General features: G+C 57.5%; 1 protein-coding gene across 3 annotated transcripts in view; it reads left to right on the forward strand.

The window, feature by feature from the left end:
- The first annotated feature begins 1,577 nt into the window (after window positions 1-1,577).
- Window positions 1,578-18,498, forward strand: part of LOC142297115 (uncharacterized) — a 53,705-nt gene continuing 36,784 nt past the window's right edge. For 2 of the 3 annotated variants that reach the window (XM_075341381.1, XM_075341383.1), the window contains exon 1: window positions 1,578-1,654. The gene's annotated coding sequence lies outside the window, so the exon portion shown is untranslated. Of the gene's footprint in view, window positions 1,660-18,498 lie in introns of all 3 variants that reach the window. The other variant, XM_075341382.1, reaches the window with a different exon arrangement.

The following is an 18,498-nucleotide window of genomic DNA, read 5'->3' on the forward strand; positions in this document are numbered from 1 at the left end:
CAATAATCTCCTCCGGCGCAGGCAATAATCTCCTCCGGCGCAGGCAATAATCTCCTCCGGCGCAGGCAATAATCTCCTCCGGCGCAGGCAATAATCCCCTCCGGCGCAGGCAATAATCCCCTCCGGCGCAGGCAATAATCCTCTACGGCGCAGGCAATAATCCTCTACGGCGCAGGCAATAATCCTCTACGGCGCAGGCAATAATCCTCTACGGCGCAGGCAATAATCCTCTACGGTGCAGGCAATAATCCCCTCCGGCGCAGGCAATAATCCCCTCCGGCGCAGGCAATAATCCCCTCCGGCGCAGGCAATAATCCCCTCCGGCGCTGCCTTAATGAGAAAACAGCTTTCCCCATCACAAGCAGTCGCTCAGGTCAGGATTGGAGAATTATTCATGTGTTTGGAGGCGAATATTCTAATATCTGTACAATAGAGCGGAATGATGGAGGGGAGACTGCAAGCCCCCAATGCATGCCCCCCGCCATGCAGCGTCACCCAGTGCAAGCCCCCCTCCGCCATCCAGCCCCCCCAACATGCAGCGTCCCCCAGTGCAAGCCCCCCTCCGCCATGCAGCGTCCCCCAGTACATGCCCCCCCGCCATGCAGCGTCCCCCAGTACATGCCCCCCCAACATGCAGCGTCCCCCAGTGCAAGCCCCCCCGCCATGCAGCGTCCCCCAGTGCAAGCCCCCCCCCGCCATGCAGCGTCCCCCAGTACATGCCCCCCCCGCCATGCAGCGTCCCCCAGTACATGCCCCCCCAACATGCAGCGTCCCCCAGTGCAAGCCCCCCCGCCATGCAGCGTCCCCCAGTGCAAGCCCCCCCCGCCATGCAGCATCCCCCAGTACATGCCCCCCCCGCCATGCAGCGTCCCCCAGTACATGCCCCCCCCGCCATGCAGCGTCCCCCAGTACATGCCCCCCCAACATGCAGCGTTCCCCAGTGCAAGCCCCCCCGCCATGCAGCGTCCCCCAGTGCAAGCCCCCCCGCCATGCAGCGTCCCCCAGTGCAAGCCCCCCCGCCATGCAGCGTCCCCCAGTGCAAGCCCCCCCCGCCATGCAGCGTTCCCCAGTGCAAGCCCCCCCGCCATGCAGCGTCACCCAGTGCAAGACCCCCCCCAACATGCAGCGTCACCCAGTGCAAGCCCCTCCCCCAACATGCAGTGTCACCCAATGCATGCCCCCCAACATGCAGCGTCACCCAATGCATGCCCCCCAACATGCAGCGTCACCCAATGCAAGCCCCCCTAAATGCAGCATCACCCAGTGCAAGCCCTTCTCCCAACATGCAGCGTCACCCAGTGCATTTCAAACCCCCCGCCCGCACCCCCTCCTGTGGCTCCGCCCCTCCCCCGCTGCTATTATAATCCCCTCTGTTCTCACCTGGACGTAGAAATACAATGTTTATTCCGTCTGGAGCCGTCTGGCTGCGGTCTGCACACGCCCCGTCACATGACAAGTGACGTCATACCCGTCAGGAGCCCGTACACTCTAGCATCTGCACAGAAGCCCGTACACTCTAGTATCTGCACAGCCCGAGCACTGCTGCTTCCCGTTCACAGCTCCGCACTGAAGAGGCCCCGCCCCTTCCGGTAACGTCATTCCCGCTCAGTCTCTGGTGTCAGCCGCTGTACAGAGGCCTCGGCTCTGGTGTGAGGTGAGGTGAGGTGATGGCAGCACAAGACGTTTGTGGGAAGCGGCTCTAATGTTCTGTATTTCACACCGCTCCGTGCTCCGGTCTCATCCGTTCTATGGTCCGTGCTCCGGTCTCATCCGTTCTATGGTCCGTGCTCCGGTCTCATCCGTTCTATGGTCCGCTCCGTGCTCCGGTCTCATCCGTTCTATGGTCCGGTCCGTGCTCCGGTCTCATCCGTTCTATGGTCCGCTCCGTGCTCCGGTCTCATCCGTTCTATGGTCTGGTCCGTGCTCCGGTCTCATCCGTTCTATGGTCCGGTCCGTGCTCCGGTCTCATCCGTTCTATGGTCTGCTCCGTGCTCCGGTCTCATCCGTTCTATGGTCCGGTCCGTGCTCCGGTCTCATCCGTTCTATGGTCCGGTCCGTGCTCCGGTCTCATCCGTTCTATGGTCCGGTCCGTGCTCCGGTCTCATCCGTTGCATGGTCTGGTCCGGGCTCCGGTCTCATCCGTTCTATGGTCCGCTCCGTGCTCCGGTCTCATCCGTTCTATGGCCTGGTCCGTGCTCCGGTCTCATCCGTTCTGTGGTCCGGTTCGTGCTCCGGTCTCATCCGTTCTATGGTCTGGTCCGTGCTCCGGTCTCATCCGTTCTATGGTCCGGTCCGTGCTCCGGTCTCATCCGTTCTATGGTCTGGTCCGTGCTCCGGTCTCATCCGTTCTATGGTCCTGTCCGTGCTCCGGTCTCATCCGTTCTATGGTCCGGTCTGTGCTCCGGTCTCATCCGTTCTATGGTCTGGTCCGGGCTCCGGTCTCATCCGTTCTATGGTCCGATCCGTGCTCCGGTCTCATCCGTTCTATGGTCTGGTCTGTGCTCCGGTCTCATCCATTCTATGGCCTGGTCTGTGCTCCGGTCTCATCCGTTCTATGGTCCGATCCGTGCTCCGGTCTCATCCGTTCTATGGTCTGGTCTGTGCTCCGGTCTCATCCGTTCTATGGTCTGGTCTGTGCTCCGGTCTCATCCATTCTATGGCCTGGTCTGTGCTCCGGTCTCATCCGTTCTATGGTCCGATCCGTGCTCCGGTCTCATCCGTTCTATGGTCTGGTCTGTGCTCCGGTCTCATCCGTTCTATGGCCTGGTCTGTGCTCCGGTCTCATCCGTTCTATGGCCTGGTCTGTGCTCCGGTCTCATCCGTTCTATGGCCTGGTCTGTGCTCCGGTCTCATCCGTTCTATGGTCTGGTCCGTGCTCCGGTCTCATCCATTCTATGGTCTGTGCTCCGGTCTCATCCGTTCTATGGTCTGGTCCGTGCTCCGGTCTCATCCGTTCTATGGTCTGTGCTCCGGTCTCATCCGTTCTATGGTCTGGTCCGTGCTCCGGTCTCATCCATTCTATGGTCTGTGCTCCGGTCTCATCCGTTCTATGGTCCGGTCCGTGCTCCGGTCTCATCCATTCTATGGTCTGTGCTCCGGTCTCATCCGTTCTATGGTCCGGTCCGTGCTCCGGTCTCATCCATTCTATGGTCTGTGCTCCGGTCTCATCCGTTCTATGGTCTGGTCCGTACTCCGGTCTCATCCGTTCTATGGTCTGGTCCGTACTCCGGTCTCATCCGTTCTATGGTTTGGTCCGTGCTCCGGTCTCATCCGTTCTATGGCCTGGTCCGTGCTCCGGTCTCATCCGTTCTATGGCCTGGTCCGTGCTCCGGTCTCATCCGTTCTATGGCCTGGTCCGTGCTCCGGTCTCATCCGTTCTATGGCCTGGTCCGTGCTCCGGTCTCATCCGTTCTATGGTCTGGTCGTGCTCCGGTCTCATCCGTTCTATGGTCTGGTCGTGCTCCGGTCTCATCCGTTCTATGGCCTGGTCCGTGCTCCGGTCTCATCCGTTCTATGGCCTGGTCTGTGCTCCGGTCTCATCCGTTCTATGGCCTGGTCCGTGCTCCGGTCTCATCCGTTCTATGGCCTGGTCCGTGCTCCGGTCTCATCCGTTCTATGGTCTGGTCCGTGCTCCGGTCTCATCCGTTCTATGCTCCGCTCCGTGCTCCGGTCTCATCCGTTCTATGGTCTGGTCCATGCTCCGGTCTCATCCATTCTATGGTCCGCTCCTGTCCGTTTTATGACCTGGTCCGTGGTCCGCTCCTGTCCGTTCTATGGCCTGGTCCGCGCTCCGCTCCTGTCCGTTCTATGGCCTGGTCCGCGCTCCGCTCCTGTCCGTTCTATGGCCTGATCCGCGCTCCGCTCCTGTCCGTTCTATGGTCTGGTCCGCGCTCCGCTCCTGTCCGTTCTATGGCCTGGTCCGTGCTTCGCTCCTGTCCGTTCTATGGCCTGGTCCGCGCTCCGCTCCTGTCCATTGTATGGTCTTGTCCGTGCTCTGCTCCTGTCTGTTCTATGGTCTGGTCCGCGCTCCGCTCCTGTCAGTTCTATGGTCTGGTCCGCGCTCCGCTCCTGTCCGTTCTATGGCCTGGTCCGCGCTCCGCTCCTGTCCGTTCTATGGCCTGGTCCGCGCTCCGCTCCTGTCCGTTCTATGGCCTGGTCCGCGCTCCGCTCCTGTCCGTTCTATGGCCTGGTCTGCGCTCCGCTCCTGTCCGTTCTATGGCCTGGTCCGCGCTCCGCTCCTGTCCGTTCTATGGCCTGGTCCGCGCTCCGCTCCTGTCCGTTCTATGGCCTGGTCCGCGCTCCGCTCCTGTCCGTTCTATGGCCTGGTGTGCGCTCCGCTCCTGTCCGTTCTTTGGTCTGGTGCGCGCTCCGCTCCTGTCCGTTTTATGGCCTGGTCCGCGCTCCGCTCCTGTCCGTTTTATGGCCTGGTCCGCGCTCCGCTCCTGTCCGTTCTATGGTCTGGTCCGCGCTCCGCTCCTGTCCGTTCTATGGCCTGGTCCGCGCTCCGCTCCTGTCCGTTCTATGGCCTTGTCCGCGCTCCGCTCCTGTCCGTTCTATGCCCTGGTCCGCGCTCCGCTCCTGTTCGTTCTATGGCCGGGTCCGCGCTCTGCTCCTGTCCGTTCTATGGCCGGTTCCGCGCTCCGCTCCTGTCCGTTCTATGGCCTGGTCCGTGCTCCGCTCCTGTCCGTTCTATGGCCTGGTCCGCGCTCCGCTGCTGGCCGTTGTATGGTCGTGTCCGCGCTCCGCTCGTGTCCGCGCTCCGCTCGTGTCCGCGCTCCGCTCGTGTCCGCGCTCCGCTCGTGTCCGCGCTCCGCTCGTGTCCGCGCTCCGCTCGTGTCCGCGCTCCGCTCGTGTCCGCGCTCCGCTCGTGTCCGCGCTCCGCTCGTGTCCGCGCTCCGCTCCTGGTCGTTCTATGGTCTGGTCCGCGCTCCGCTCGTGTCCGCGCTCCGCTCGTGTCCGCGCTCTGCTCCTGGCCGTTCTATGGTCTGGTCCGTGCTCCGCTCCTGGCCGTTCTATGGTCTGGTCCGCGCTCCGCTCCTGGCCGTTCTATGGTCTGGTCCGCGCTCCGCTCCTGGCCGTTCTATGGTCTGGTCCGCGCTCCGCTCCTGTCCATTGTATGGTCTTGTCCGCGCTCTGCTCGTGTCCGCTCTATGGCCTGGTCCGCGCTCCGCTCCTGTCCGTTCTATGGCCTGGTCCGCGCTCCGCTCCTGTCCGTTTTATGGCCTGGTCCGCGCTCCGCTCCTGTCCGTTTTATGGCCTGGTCCGCGCTCCGCTCCTGTCCGTTTTATGGCCTGGTCCGCGCTCCGCTCCTGTCCGTTTTATGGCCTGGTCCGCGCTCCGCTCCTGTCCGTTTTATGGCCTGGTCCGCGCTCCGCTCCTGTCCGTTCTATGGTCTGGTCCGCGCTCCGCTCCTGTCCGTTCTATGGCCTGGTCCGCGCTCCGCTCCTGTCCGTTCTATGGCCTGGTCCGCGCTCCGCTCCTGTCCGTTCTATGGCCTGGTCCGCGCTCCGCTCCTGTCCGTTCTATGGCCTGGTCCGCGCTCCGCTCCTGTCCGTTCTATGGCCTTGTCCGCGCTCTGCTCCTGTCCGTTCTATGCCCTGGTCCGCGCTCCGCTCCTGTCCGTTCTATGGCCTTGTCCGCGCTCCGCTCCTGTCCGTTCTATGCCCTGGTCCGCGCTCCGCTCCTGTCCGTTCTATGCCCTGGTCCGCGCTCCGCTCCTGTCCGTTCTATGGCCGGGTCCGCGCTCCGCTCCTGTCCGTTCTATGGCCTGGTCCGCGCTCCGCTGCTGGCCGTTGTATGGTCTTGTCCGCGCTCCGCTCGTGTCCGCGCTCCGCTCGTGTCCGCGCTCCGCTCGTGTCCGCGCTCCGCTCGTGGTCGTTCTATGGTCTGGTCCGCGCTCCGCTCGTGTCCGCGCTCTGCTCCTGGCCGTTCTATGGTCTGGTCCGTGCTCCGCTCCTGGCCGTTCTATGGTCTGGTCCGCGCTCCGCTCCTGGCCGTTCTATGGTCTGGTCCGCGCTCCGCTCCTGTCCATTGTATGGTCTTGTCCGCGCTCCGCTCGTGTCCGCGCTCTGCTCCTGTCCGCGCTCTGCTCGTGTCCGCGCTCTGCTCCTGTCCATTCTATGGCCTGGTCCGCGCTCCGCTCCTGTCCGTTCTATGGCCTGGTCCGCGCTCCGCTCCTGTTAGTTCTATGGCCTTGTCCGCGCTCCGCTCCTGTCCGTTCTATGGCCGGTTCCGCGCTCCGCTCCTGACCGTTCTATGGCCTGGTCCGCGCTCCGCTCCTGTCCGTTCTATGGCCTGGTCCGCGCTCCGCTCCTGTCCGTTCTATGGCCTGGTCCGCGCTCCGCTCCTGTCCGTTCTATGGCCTGGTCCGCGCTCCGCTCCTGGCCGTTCTATGGCCTGGTCCGCGCTCCGCTCCTGGCCGTTCTATGGCCTGGTCCGCGCTCCGCTCCTGTCCGTTCTATGGCCTGGTCCGCGCTCCGCTCCTGGCCGTTGTATGGTCGTGTCCGCGCTCCGCTCGTGTCCGCGCTCCGCTCGTGTCCGCGCTCCGCTCGTGTCCGCGCTCCGCTCGTGTCCGCGCTCCGCTCGTGTCCGCGCTCCGCTCGTGTCCGCGCTCCGCTCGTGGTCGTTCTATGGTCTGGTCCGCGCTCCGCTCGTGTCCGCGCTCCGCTCGTGTCCGCGCTCTGCTCCTGGCCGTTCTATGGTCTGGTCCGTGCTCCGCTCCTGGCCGTTCTATGGTCTGGTCCGCGCTCCGCTCCTGGCCGTTCTATGGTCTGGTCCGCGCTCTGCTCCTGTCCGCGCTCTGCTCCTGTCCGCGCTCTGCTCCTGTCCGCGCTCTGCTCCTGTCCGCGCTCTGCTCCTGTCCGCGCTCTGCTCCTGTCCGCGCTCTGCTCCTGTCCGCGCTCTGCTCCTGTCCGCGCTCTGCTCCTGTCCGCGCTCTGCTCCTGTCCGCGCTCTGCTCCTGTCCGCGCTCTGCTCCTGTCCGCGCTCTGCTCCTGTCCGCGCTCTGCTCCTGTCCGCGCTCTGCTCCTGTCCGCGCTCTGCTCCTGTCCGCGCTCTGCTCCTGTCCGCGCTCTGCTCCTGTCCGCGCTCTGCTCCTGTCCGCGCTCTGCTCCTGTCCGCGCTCTGCTCCTGTCCGCGCTCTGCTCCTGTCCGCGCTCTGCTCCTGTCCGCGCTCCGCTCCTGTCCGTTCTATGGCCTGGTCCGCGCTCCGCTCCTGTCCGTTCTCTGGCCTGGTCCGCGCTCCGCTCCTGTTCGTTCTATGGTCTGGTCCGCGCTCCGCTCCTGTCCGTTCTATGGCCTTGTCCGCGCTCCGCTCCTGTCCGTTCTATGCCCTGGTCCGCGCTCCGCTCCTGTCCGTTCTATGGCCGGGTCCGCGCTCCGCTCCTGTCCGTTCTATGGCCGGTTCCGCGCTCCGCTCCTGACCGTTCTATGGCCTGGTCCGCGCTCCGCTCCTGTCCGTTCTATGGCCTGGTCCGCGCTCCGCTCCTGTCCGTTCTATGGCCTGGTCCGCGCTCCGCTCCTGGCCGTTCTATGGCCTGGTCCGCGCTCCGCTCCTGGCCGTTCTATGGCCTGGTCCGCGCTCCGCTCCTGGCCGTTCTATGGCCTGGTCCGCGCTCCGCTCCTGGCCGTTGTATGGTCGTGTCCGCGCTCCGCTCGTGTCCGCGCTCCGCTCGTGTCCGCGCTCCGCTCGTGTCCGCGCTCCGCTCGTGTCCGCGCTCCGCTCGTGTCCGCGCTCCGCTCGTGTCCGCGCTCCGCTCGTGTCCGCGCTCCGCTCGTGTCCGCGCTCCGCTCGTGTCCGCGCTCCGCTCGTGTCCGCGCTCCGCTCGTGTCCGCGCTCCGCTCGTGTCCGCGCTCCGCTCGTGTCCGCGCTCCGCTCGTGTCCGCGCTCCGCTCGTGTCCGCGCTCCGCTCGTGTCCGCGCTCCGCTCGTGTCCGCGCTCCGCTCGTGTCCGCGCTCCGCTCGTGTCCGCGCTCCGCTCGTGTCCGCGCTCCGCTCGTGTCCGCGCTCCGCTCGTGTCCGCGCTCCGCTCGTGTCCGCGCTCCGCTCGTGTCCGCGCTCCGCTCGTGTCCGCGCTCCGCTCGTGTCCGCGCTCTGCTCCTGGCCGTTCTATGGTCTGGTCCGCGCTCCGCTCGTGTCCGCGCTCCGCTCGTGTCCGCGCTCCGCTCGTGTCCGCGCTCCGCTCGTGTCCGCGCTCCGCTCGTGTCCGCGCTCCGCTCGTGTCCGCGCTCCGCTCGTGTCCGCGCTCCGCTCGTGTCCGCGCTCTGCTCCTGTTCGTTCTATGGCCTGGTCCGCGCTCCGCTCCTGTTCGTTCTATGGCCTGGTCCGCGCTCCGCTCCTGTTCGTTCTATGGCCTGGTCCGCGCTCCGCTCCTGTCCGCGCTCCGCTGCTGTCCGTTCTATTGTCTGGTCCGTGCTCTGCTCCTGTCCGTTCTATTGTCTGGTCCGCGCTCCGCTCCTGTCCGTTCTATGGCCTGGTCCGCGCTCCGCTCCTGTCCGTTCTATGGCCTGGTCCGCTCTCCGCTGCTGTCCGTTCTATGGCCTGGTCCGCGCTCCGCTCCTGTCCGTTCTATGGCCTGGTCCGTGCTCCGCTCCTGTCCGTTCTATGGCCTGGTCCGTGCTCCGCTCCTGTCCGTTCTATGGCCTGGTCCGCGCTCCGCTCCTGGCCGTTCTATGGTCGTGGCCGCGCTCCGCTCGTGGTCGCGCTCCGCTCGTGGTCGCGCTCCGCTCGTGGCCGCGCTCCGCTCGTGGCCGCGCTCTGCTCCTGGCCGTTCTATGGTCTGGTCCGCGCTCCGCTCCTGGCCGCGCTCCGCTCCTGGCCGTTCTATGGTCTGGTCCGCGCTCCGCTCCTGGCCGTTCTATGGCCTGGTCCGCGCTCCGCTCGTGTCCGCGCTCCGCTCGTGTCCGCGCTCCAGTCTGATCTGTTCTAAGCTTTGGCAATAAGGTGAAGTTAACACATCAGTTTTATCTCCGTCAGGCAGAATCCGGCGTTTGTGTCCCGCAACGGATTCAGCAAATTTTGTGAAAACCGGATCCGCTCTACCCCAAGAAGTTAGGACAAATCACAACTTACTCAGCTTCAGACGCATCCTAAAAACGCATCTTTTTAGAGCGGCCTATCACACTCCCTAGCCAAACTAATTTCACATAATCCCTCTACGACTTCTCAGTAATAGAAGAAGCTGTGGAAAAATAAAGCGCAATAGGGTCTTACCCTTGTATGTAGGGATTTAGGGGGGGGGAGCAATACTACTCACCAAATGTGGTTGTGTGAGTCACAACCACTGTAATTGCACGTAAAATTTGACCACGGCAGCAGCAACCCAAAGCGGCAGATAACAGAGAGAGGTAGAAACCGGGTTCTTCAAAGCCGCGCCAATGATCCACCAGCCAAAGGATCAGATCAATGAAGCTTTATTGTTGCATCGGTCTACGCGTTTTAGGAGCCCTGCTCCCTTCCTCAGGACCATCAGATACAAGCATACATCAAATCAAATCAAGCATACATAGATTTGATGTATGCTTGTATCTGATGGTCCTGAGGAAGGGAGCAGGGCTCCTGAAACGCGTAGACCGATGCAACAATAAAGCTTCATTGATCTGATCCTTTGGCTGGTGATCATTGGCGCGGCTTCGAAGAACCGGGTTTCTACCTCTCTCTGTTATCTACAACTTCTCAGAACATAACCCCACGTCAAACTCCATGGCACCCAAATGCATCTCAAGGCTTTGGCCAACTGGTCCAGGAAGCCATTATCTATCCCCCATTTCCTTGAGATGGCTGGAGAAGCACTTGTACCTTGTCCCCCATCTCATTGTAGATTGTAAGCTCTCACGAGCAGGGTTGCCTTTTTTCCCTTTAAATATTGTTCCTTTCCCGCCTTTTCATTGGGGGACACAGACCGTGGGGACACAGACCGTGGGTTATATGTTGTCTCCAGGGGAGGCTTGACACTAAATTTAAAAAAAAGTTAGCTCCTCCTCCCACAGCATATAACCCCGGCTAGGCGGGAACCAGCTCAGTTCTTTTTAGTGTCAGCAGGGAGGCTGACACGTCTGGCTGAGCCCCAGGCCAGCTCATGTTTTTTGTTTATTTCTTTTCTTTGTGATTTTATTCTATTTTTGACTATGGGGCAATACCAGGGTGTGCTCACCCCCGTTCTCCCCGTGTACGGGCAGAGGAAACCTGGCGTGCAAAAGCAGTCAGTCTTCCCTCGCGCCCAAGTGGTCGGGTCTGCGTACCCCTCCAGGCTCCCTGGAAGCACCTCACAGAGGTAGCTCCAGAGGGCTAGGCAGAGCCGAGATCCTGCTAGCCTTGAGCCGAAGATGCATCCCTGAGATCCCCGCATCCCAGGACCGACGCGTCTTCAGATAGAGCAAGGGCAGGTAGGGAGACGACGTGTACCCGTCCCCTGCATCCAAACCACCGCCTGAGGAGGCGCCGGTGGGGCGATGCAGGCCGTGATCCCGGGGAAGCAGCATTAATTTAGCTCCCGGCGTCGGACTGCATGTTTAGCAACGCCCCCTCCACTGCTCCACAAGCCGCTCCCTCTAGTGAGCCGTCTCTCCCCTCCATGCTGCCAGAGAACACTAAACGGTGGGATCACCCTGATAGGAGGTTTAATAAAAAATCCTCCTCTTCATTCGCTTATCCCTTTCCCCCAGAAATGGTTAAGCCCTGGTCGGTACCCCCCGTGGTGGATCCGCCAGTATCCAGACTGGCTAAACACACGGTTATGTCTGTTTCAGACAACGCGTCTCTTAAGGACTCGTCCGACTGCGCAGTTGATGCTGCGGTCAAATCTATTTTTCAGGCTTCGGGCTCCTCTCTACGCCCCCTGTTTGCCATAACATGGGTGGCTAGAGCTATGAGCGTGTGGAGTAGGAACTTGCGCAAGTTTCTCTGCCCTTGCAATATTCCTCCGGAGGCTCTTGAGATTCTTGATTTGTTCTCTCTCGCCTCTAATTATCTTCTTCACGGCTCTCTAGATGCAGCCAGCTGGTCAGCCCTAACAGCAGCCAATGCTGTCTTCGCCCGCAGGGTTCTGTGGCTAAAAATCTGGAATGCGGATAGTGCCTCCAAAAAGTCCCTGTCCACACTTCCCTTCCAGGGTCTTCATCTATTTGGTGAATCCCTGGACAAGCTCATATCTGAGGCGACGGGTGGTAAAAGTACCATTCTACCACAAAAGCGGCCTGTAGCCAGAAATCTCAAAAAATCTTCCTGGCGCAGGCGGTTCTTTCGGCCTGCCCCCCAAAAGCCATCGGCCCAAGGACCGTCCCAACGCTCAGATCAAGGATCCGGTCCCTCAATGGGCTCTTCTTGGCGTTCCCACTCCAAGCAGTCCAAATCCAAGGGACCTCGATCTGTACAGGCCCCCTCAGCATGACGCCAGGTATCTCGCAGATCCGACTCCTGTGGGAGGACGGCTTCTGCTTTTCCGGGATATCTGGCTAGAAAACACTCACGATGCCTGGGTTCGAGAAATCGTCACCTCGGGTTACAAGATCGATTTCCATTTCCTGCCGGCCACCAGGTTTCTGCGTTCTCATCTCCCAAAGTCCAAGACGCAAAACCAGGCCTTACTTCAGGCCATAGCTTCTTTACAAAAGGCAAACGTTATCATTCCAGTGCCCCTGGAACAGCGCGGCAAAGGTTTCTATTCAAACCTTTTTGCCGTTCCCAAAAAAGATGTCTGTCTGCCCTATCTTGGACCTCAAACAGCTAAACAAATTCGTACGCATTCGTACTTGCCGAATGGAATCTCTGAGAGCAGTGCTAGCCGCCATGGAACCTGGAGAATTCCTAGCTTCTATAGACGTTCAAGATGCCTATTTACACATTCCCATATGTGTCTCTCATCAACGGTTCCTTCGCTTTGCCGTAGGACACCGTCATTTCTAATTCAGGGCCCTTCCCTTTGGACTAGCTACTGCGCCTCGGGTCTTCACAAAGGTCATGGCGGCCGTCATGTCCATTTTACACCCCAGAGGCATCCTGGTCGTTCCCTACTTGGACGACCTTCTGGTCAAAGGGAGCTCTCCTCACGTTTGCTCAGAAAGCGTGCAGATTTGCCTAGACACCCTGTCAAGGCTAGGGTGGCTTGTCAATTTCAACAAGTCATCCCTCTTTCCCCATCAGCGCATCACCTTCCTAGGTATGCTGATAGACACGGCTCATCCTTCCTGAGGACAAGAGGGCTTCCCTGATTCAGGCTGCGCAATCCCTCCTCTCTCGCCATCACACATCCCTTCGGAACGGAATGAGAGTGTTAGGCAAAATGGTGGCGGTCATGGAAGCCGTGTCCTTTGCCCAATTCCATCTGCGCCCTCTACAGCTGGATTTTCTATCCTCCTGGGACAAGAATACAGCTTCCCTGGACCGGTCAGTCCGCCTGTCTCGGTCTGCGCTCAGCTCCCTTGTCTGGTGGACTCAAGCCTCATTCCTATCTCAAGGGAAGTCCATCCGCCCGGTCCACTGGCAGGTTGTCACGACGGATGCCAGCCTGATAGGCTGGGGGGCGGTGTTTCTCCACCACACTGTAAAGGGACGCTGGTCTCCTTCCGAGCGCTCTCTGCACATCAGCTGTCCATATCCCAGGGGTAGACAACTGGGCCGCAGACTTTCTCAGCAGGCAAGGTCTAACGGCGGGAGAATGGTCCCTCCACGACGAAGTGTTCCATCAGATCACTCTTCGTTGGGGGCTCCCGGAATTGGACCTCATGGCGTCTCGAATGAATGCCAAAATACGTCCCTTCATATCGCGGTCGAGAGACCTGCTAGCGTTAGGCTCCGACGCTCTAGTCTTTCCATGGTCGCAGTTCCGCCTACCCTAAATCTTCCCTCCGTTTCCTCTCATTCCAAGAGTAAACAAGAAAATCAAGGCGGAGGGAATTCCGGTGATCCTCGTGGCCCCGGACTGGCCCAGGAGGGCCTGGTACCCAGAGCTCCTCCAACTTCTCAGCGACACTCCCTGGCGTCTTCCTGACCGCCCGGATCTTCTGTCGCAAGGGCCAATATTCCACCAGAATACGGCACAGCTGCATTTGACGGCGTGGCGCTTGAATCCCTGATTCTAGCCAGATCGGGGTTTTCTTCCAGGGTAGTTCATACTATGCTTAATGCTCGGAAGCCTTCCTCCGCCAGCATTTACCACAGGACCTGGAAGACCTATCTTGCCTGGTGTGACCGTCATGGTCGGTCACCCCTGACCTTTTCAATCCCTAACATTCTTGCTTTCTGCAAGACGGTCTGGACTCGTGTCTTGCTCTCAGTACCCTTAAAGGACAAGTTTCTGCCTTGTCGATTTTTTTTCCAGAAGCAGCTGGCTTCTCGCCCTCAGGTCCGTACCTTCCTTCAAGGGGTAGCGCATTTGGTCCCTCCTTATCGCCACCCCTTGGATCCCTGGGATCTGAATCTGGTTCTGGGAGTTCTTCAACTTCCTCCCTTCGAACCTCTGAGAGAAATCTCTCTTCAAAGACTATCTTGGAAAGTTGCCTTTTTAGTCGCTATTACCTCTATCAGGCGAGTGTCCGAACTGGCAGCTCTTTCCTGTCGTTCACCTTACTTGATATTCCATCATAAGGTGGTTCTTCGGCCTTCCCCCGCCTTCCTTCTGAAGGTCATATCCTCTTTCCACCTGAACGAGGACATTGTGTTGCCGTCTTTCTGCCCGGCCCCGGTCCACTCCTTTGAGAAAGCCCTTCACACTCTCGATCTTGTCAGGGCTCTGCGGATCTACATCTCCAGAACAGCGCCGTTGCGCAAGTCCGATGCCCTTTTCGTCCTCTCAGAAGGACACAAAAAGGGCGACCGGGCTTCCAAATCTACGATTTCTCGATGGATCAGGACTGCCATCTGTGAGGCATACAAAGCACGAGGTGCCATTCCCCCTCAATCTGTGCGGGCCCACTCTACACGAGCAGTGGGTGCTTCCTGGGCTATCCGCCATCAGGCTTCGGCGGCCCAACTTTGCAAGGCCGCTACCTGGTCCAGTGTGCACACGTTTACAGAATTCTACAGAGTGCATACGCATGCCTCCGCGGATGCTGCTCTTGGAAGACAAGTCCTTCAGGCGGCAGTGGCCCATTTATAAGTGGCCACTGCTCGGTTCTGACAGTGTTTTCATATGAGTTCACTGCAGTTGCAGTCGTTAGTCAGCTCTTAGTCTTATGTTATACACTGTTAATAGTTCAGTTCCCACCCAGGAACTGCTTTGGGACGTCCCAATGTCTGTGTCCCCCAATGAAAAGGCGAGAAAGGAAAGGACATTTTTGTGTACTCACTGTAAAATGTCTTCCTTGGAGCCTTTCATTGGGGGACACAGCTCCCACCCTTGTGGTTTTGGTTATCCTTCTCCTACTGCTTTTACACCAAACTGAGCTAGTTCCCGCCTAGCTGGGGTTATATGCTGTGCGGGGAGGAGCTAACACTTTTTCAATCTAGTGTCACGCCTCCCCTGGAGACAACCTATAACCCACTGTCTGTGTCCCCCAATGAAAGGCTCCAAGAAAGACATTTTACGGTGAGTACACAAAAAATGTCATTATTGCAGTTGCTTGACCCTGGCTGAAAAAAAAAAATGTACACTTGTAAACTTTTGTAATATATGTTGTGGGTAATATTTACCTTCTGCAGACCATAGTTGTCCGGAGGAACGATTGTGCCCTGGCGTATTTATACCTTGATCTGCGTCCTCCGGATCCACTCGGGGCCAGCATCTCCTTGTTAAATTCCTTCTTGAAGCGATCCCTAATTGACCGCCACCGCTTCTGAAGTTTGTCACCTGGAAAGATAAAGCACAAATTTGTTAGTATACAACACATTACATCATGTAGCATTACTAAACTGTGAATACTTACATGCCTAAAATAAAATTAAAAAAAAAAAAATGATGTGCTTTGATGTGATGGGTGTAGTGTGATGTTTCTGCAATGCATGGGAAAGAAACATACACTTGGCGCGCCCGCTCCGGGTCTTTCTCCACCCCGGCCGTCCTCTCCTGGAAGCTCCTCTACTGCTTCAGGTTCCTGGAAAAAATTATTTGTTTTTTAGGTTTACCTTTGCAAAACTGATATCCCCCCCCCCCCCCCCCCCAAATAAATTATATACCTCATTTAGCTGAGAACATGAGGGAGGGCTCCCAGAAAAAGACATTTTATTTTTGTGTGAACGTAGGTCTGTAATATAAAAAATACACATTATTGTACCTGAAAACACTTATTTAAATGAAAATAGCCTCCTTCCCACTGTAACCATTAACGACCGCGGGCAGTAATATTACGTCCTAGCGGTCATAATGTTACTGCCCGCGGTCTGCCGCTAGCAGCATGCCGCGATCGGCGCACATCTCAGCTGATTTTCACAGCTGAGAAGTGTACCTGCTAGGCATGAGCAGAATCGTTATGTGCTCGTGCCGTTTAACGCCTTAAATGGCGCTGTCACATACCCCCCCCCCCAGTGTTCCTCGGTACCTTATGCCTCAGCGAGTCCCGTGATCCCTGCTCTTCTTATGTAGCGCTGGTCACATGCGCAGAGCAGATGTCGTTAGCTCAGCTTCCTCTGTTCAATGTGAGCTGTGGAGCTGCGCTGGCTGCACGGACTCTGCTGCTGTGACCCGGGGAGAGTGGGTGCAGATTCTATGCACCCACACTTCTCACATGGAGGGTCTGCACTCCGAGAAAATGGGGGATACGTTCCCTGAGCGTGCCCCCCATATTCTAGAAGGTCCAGTCGTCGTGTAACCCCCTTTGGATTACTGCAGACCAGATTTTTTTTTTTGTTTCCTCATAATAAATTGGTGAAAGAGGGAATGTGTTGGGGAGTGTTTTTTTTTCAAATATTTTTTTTTTTTTTGTAGTCTCTTTTTATTTATTTTTTATTGTAGTACGGACAGTTCGTGATGTCGGGTATCTGGTAGATGCCGTGACATCGCAAACTGCTGGACTTTGTCAGGTGACATTATACATCTGGCATGTACCCCATTTATTACGCCGTTTGCCACTGCATCAGGGCAACAGGATGAGTTTGGGCGAAGCGCCAGGATTGGCGCATCTAATGGATGTGCTGCTTCTGGGGCGGCTGCGGCCTGCTATTTTTAGGCTGGATAGGGCCATTAACTATGGACCTTCCCATTCTGAGAATACCAGACCACAGCTGTCCGCTTTACCTTGGCTTGGGGGGGGGAACCATTTTTTTTTTTTTTTTCTGTAATTATTATTATTTATAAATCATTACAAAAAAGAGCTTGGGGTGACCTCCAAATTGGATCACCAACCAAGGTAAAGCTGCCAGCTGTGGTTTGCAGGCTACAGCCGTCTGCTTTACCCTAGCTAACTATCAAAAATGGGGGGACCCCAGGTCTATTTTTTTTTTTTTTTTTTTTTAATTTTATTTATTTTTTGACTAAATACAAGGCTAAGCACCCTTTAGTGCCACATGAAAGTCACTCAGGGGTGCCATCTTCGAATATGTAGAGGGTGGGACATATATATAATATATATTATAATATCTCTATATCTATCCATCCATCCTGAGCATGCTCAGTTTAAAAAAAAATCGGATCCGTCCATGTATTCCGGTTTTTGCCGCATCCCGCTGGATACGGCGTCCATAGACAGCGATTATACATTACGCCGCTGGATCCGGCGAAATGCGATTTAATTTTTTGAGACAAACGTCTAGGTCTGTGTTTTTCCTGGCTGCCGGATCAGACAATTATGCCGGATCTGGCATAAACCAGAGAGGACGCACGGCCATGCAGCACAATCCGGCGCTAATGAAAGTCTATGGGGAAAAAAACGGATGCGGTGACAGCTGTCGCCGCATCTGGTTTTTCAGAAAAGTGCCGGATTGTGCCGCCCAGCAAAAACCTGATGTGTGTACATACCCTAAGCTCTGTAGCTCTCTGCACGATCAGCAAATTTTGTGAGACTAGTGTTGATTAGCTCTCTGCTCACCATGAACCAGGCAAAATCTGACACATCTGATTTCTCATTGCTTGTTGCCATGACGACTCGTGATGCCCCTGGGGCGTATGGGCTGCCTGGTATTAAAAGGGTAAGATGGTCCTGGGTAGAATGATGTTGCTGCAAGGTTGAGCTGTGGTTTAGCCTCTGTAGATTCTGATGACCGCTGCTTCAGCTGTGGAGGAGGGTCTGGAACCACTAGGTTGCCATCTTGGTGTAGTGACTGTGTGTGAGGAGGCACCTCCTGGTGACTGTTATTGACTTGCTCGGGTGCTGTGGACGGCACTGGCGCTAGTAGAGCTGAGTTGGAGGTTTCGGTGTTGTCGGCTTGGACGGTACTGCAAACCAGGCTTGCTGCAGTTAACTGATTCATTACATAGTCTATGGTGCGATCAACTGGATTGTCTGTTTCCATTGGTGGCGAGTGAGCTGGATCAGGACCTTGGCTCAATACTTGCTCAAGTAGTCTCACTTTAGCTAGTGCAACTTCCTCTTCCATCTGTGACCGAAGAATCTTTATCCGAGCCTCTGCCCTCTTGGCTTCTGCTTTTGCTGCTTCTGCTTCTGCCCTTTTGGCTTCTGCTTCTTCCCTTTTGGCTTCTGCTTCTGCCCTTTTGGCTTCTGCTTCTACCCTTTTGGCTTCTTCCTCTACTTCTCTTTCTGTGAAGGAACGTCTCACCTTGGATTCCTCTGCTCTTATGCGGGCCTCTAGTATCCTGTCGCTCAGGCCTGAGCTTCTTGAGGATGATGACCCGGATGACCGAGAGGAACGTCTAGATGAGGTTGATCGGTGTGATCTAGTTTCTTGCTGGTGAGAGATACGGTGTTCGGCCTTGTCTATGGCATCTTGCACCTTGGCATCTCTTTCCTTGTTTACCTCTTCTGCCTTGCTCAGGTCTGAAAGAGCTTCATCAATTTTAGTCTTTTAGAAAGGTAATGTACCTTGTTGACAGTCTCTTGTATCTTTCATGAGCTGTGTTCAGCCGTTCCAGAGCGGCTTGTAAGCATGCGGCATCACCTGATGAGGATTCAAGTCTTGACATGTAATAGACTCGTTCCCACTGTTCTTCCAGGTGCTCACATAGCTCATCTTTCATAGTGTGATCGTTTTCAATGGCCTTTATCGTTGGTTTGGAAGAGCGTCTTGGTCGGACGACTTGGTCTGCTGAAAGCGCGGGATCTGCCTCCTGGGCTTCATAATGGACAGTATCAGGTTGTATTAAACTGTTCCGTTACTATGCAGGCAGAGGAGACTCGGGACGTGGCAGATGGGAGAACTTCCCCTCAGGCTTGTCCAGGCAGGCACTGTGCAGGCAGCGGAGACTCAGGACGTGGCAGATGGGAGAACTTCCCCTCAGGCTTGTCCAGGCAGGCACTGTGCAGGCAGAGGAGACTCAGGACGTGGCAGATGGGAGAGCTTCCCCTCAGGCTTGTCCAGGCAGGCACTGTGCAGGCAGAGGAGACACAGGACGTGGCAGATGGGAGAACTTCCCCTCAGGCTTGTCCAGGTATGCACTGTGCAGGCAGAGGAGAC

Source organism: Anomaloglossus baeobatrachus, chromosome 3 (assembly GCF_048569485.1).
Source record: "Anomaloglossus baeobatrachus isolate aAnoBae1 chromosome 3, aAnoBae1.hap1, whole genome shotgun sequence".
NCBI lineage: Eukaryota > Metazoa > Chordata > Amphibia > Anura > Aromobatidae > Anomaloglossus > Anomaloglossus baeobatrachus.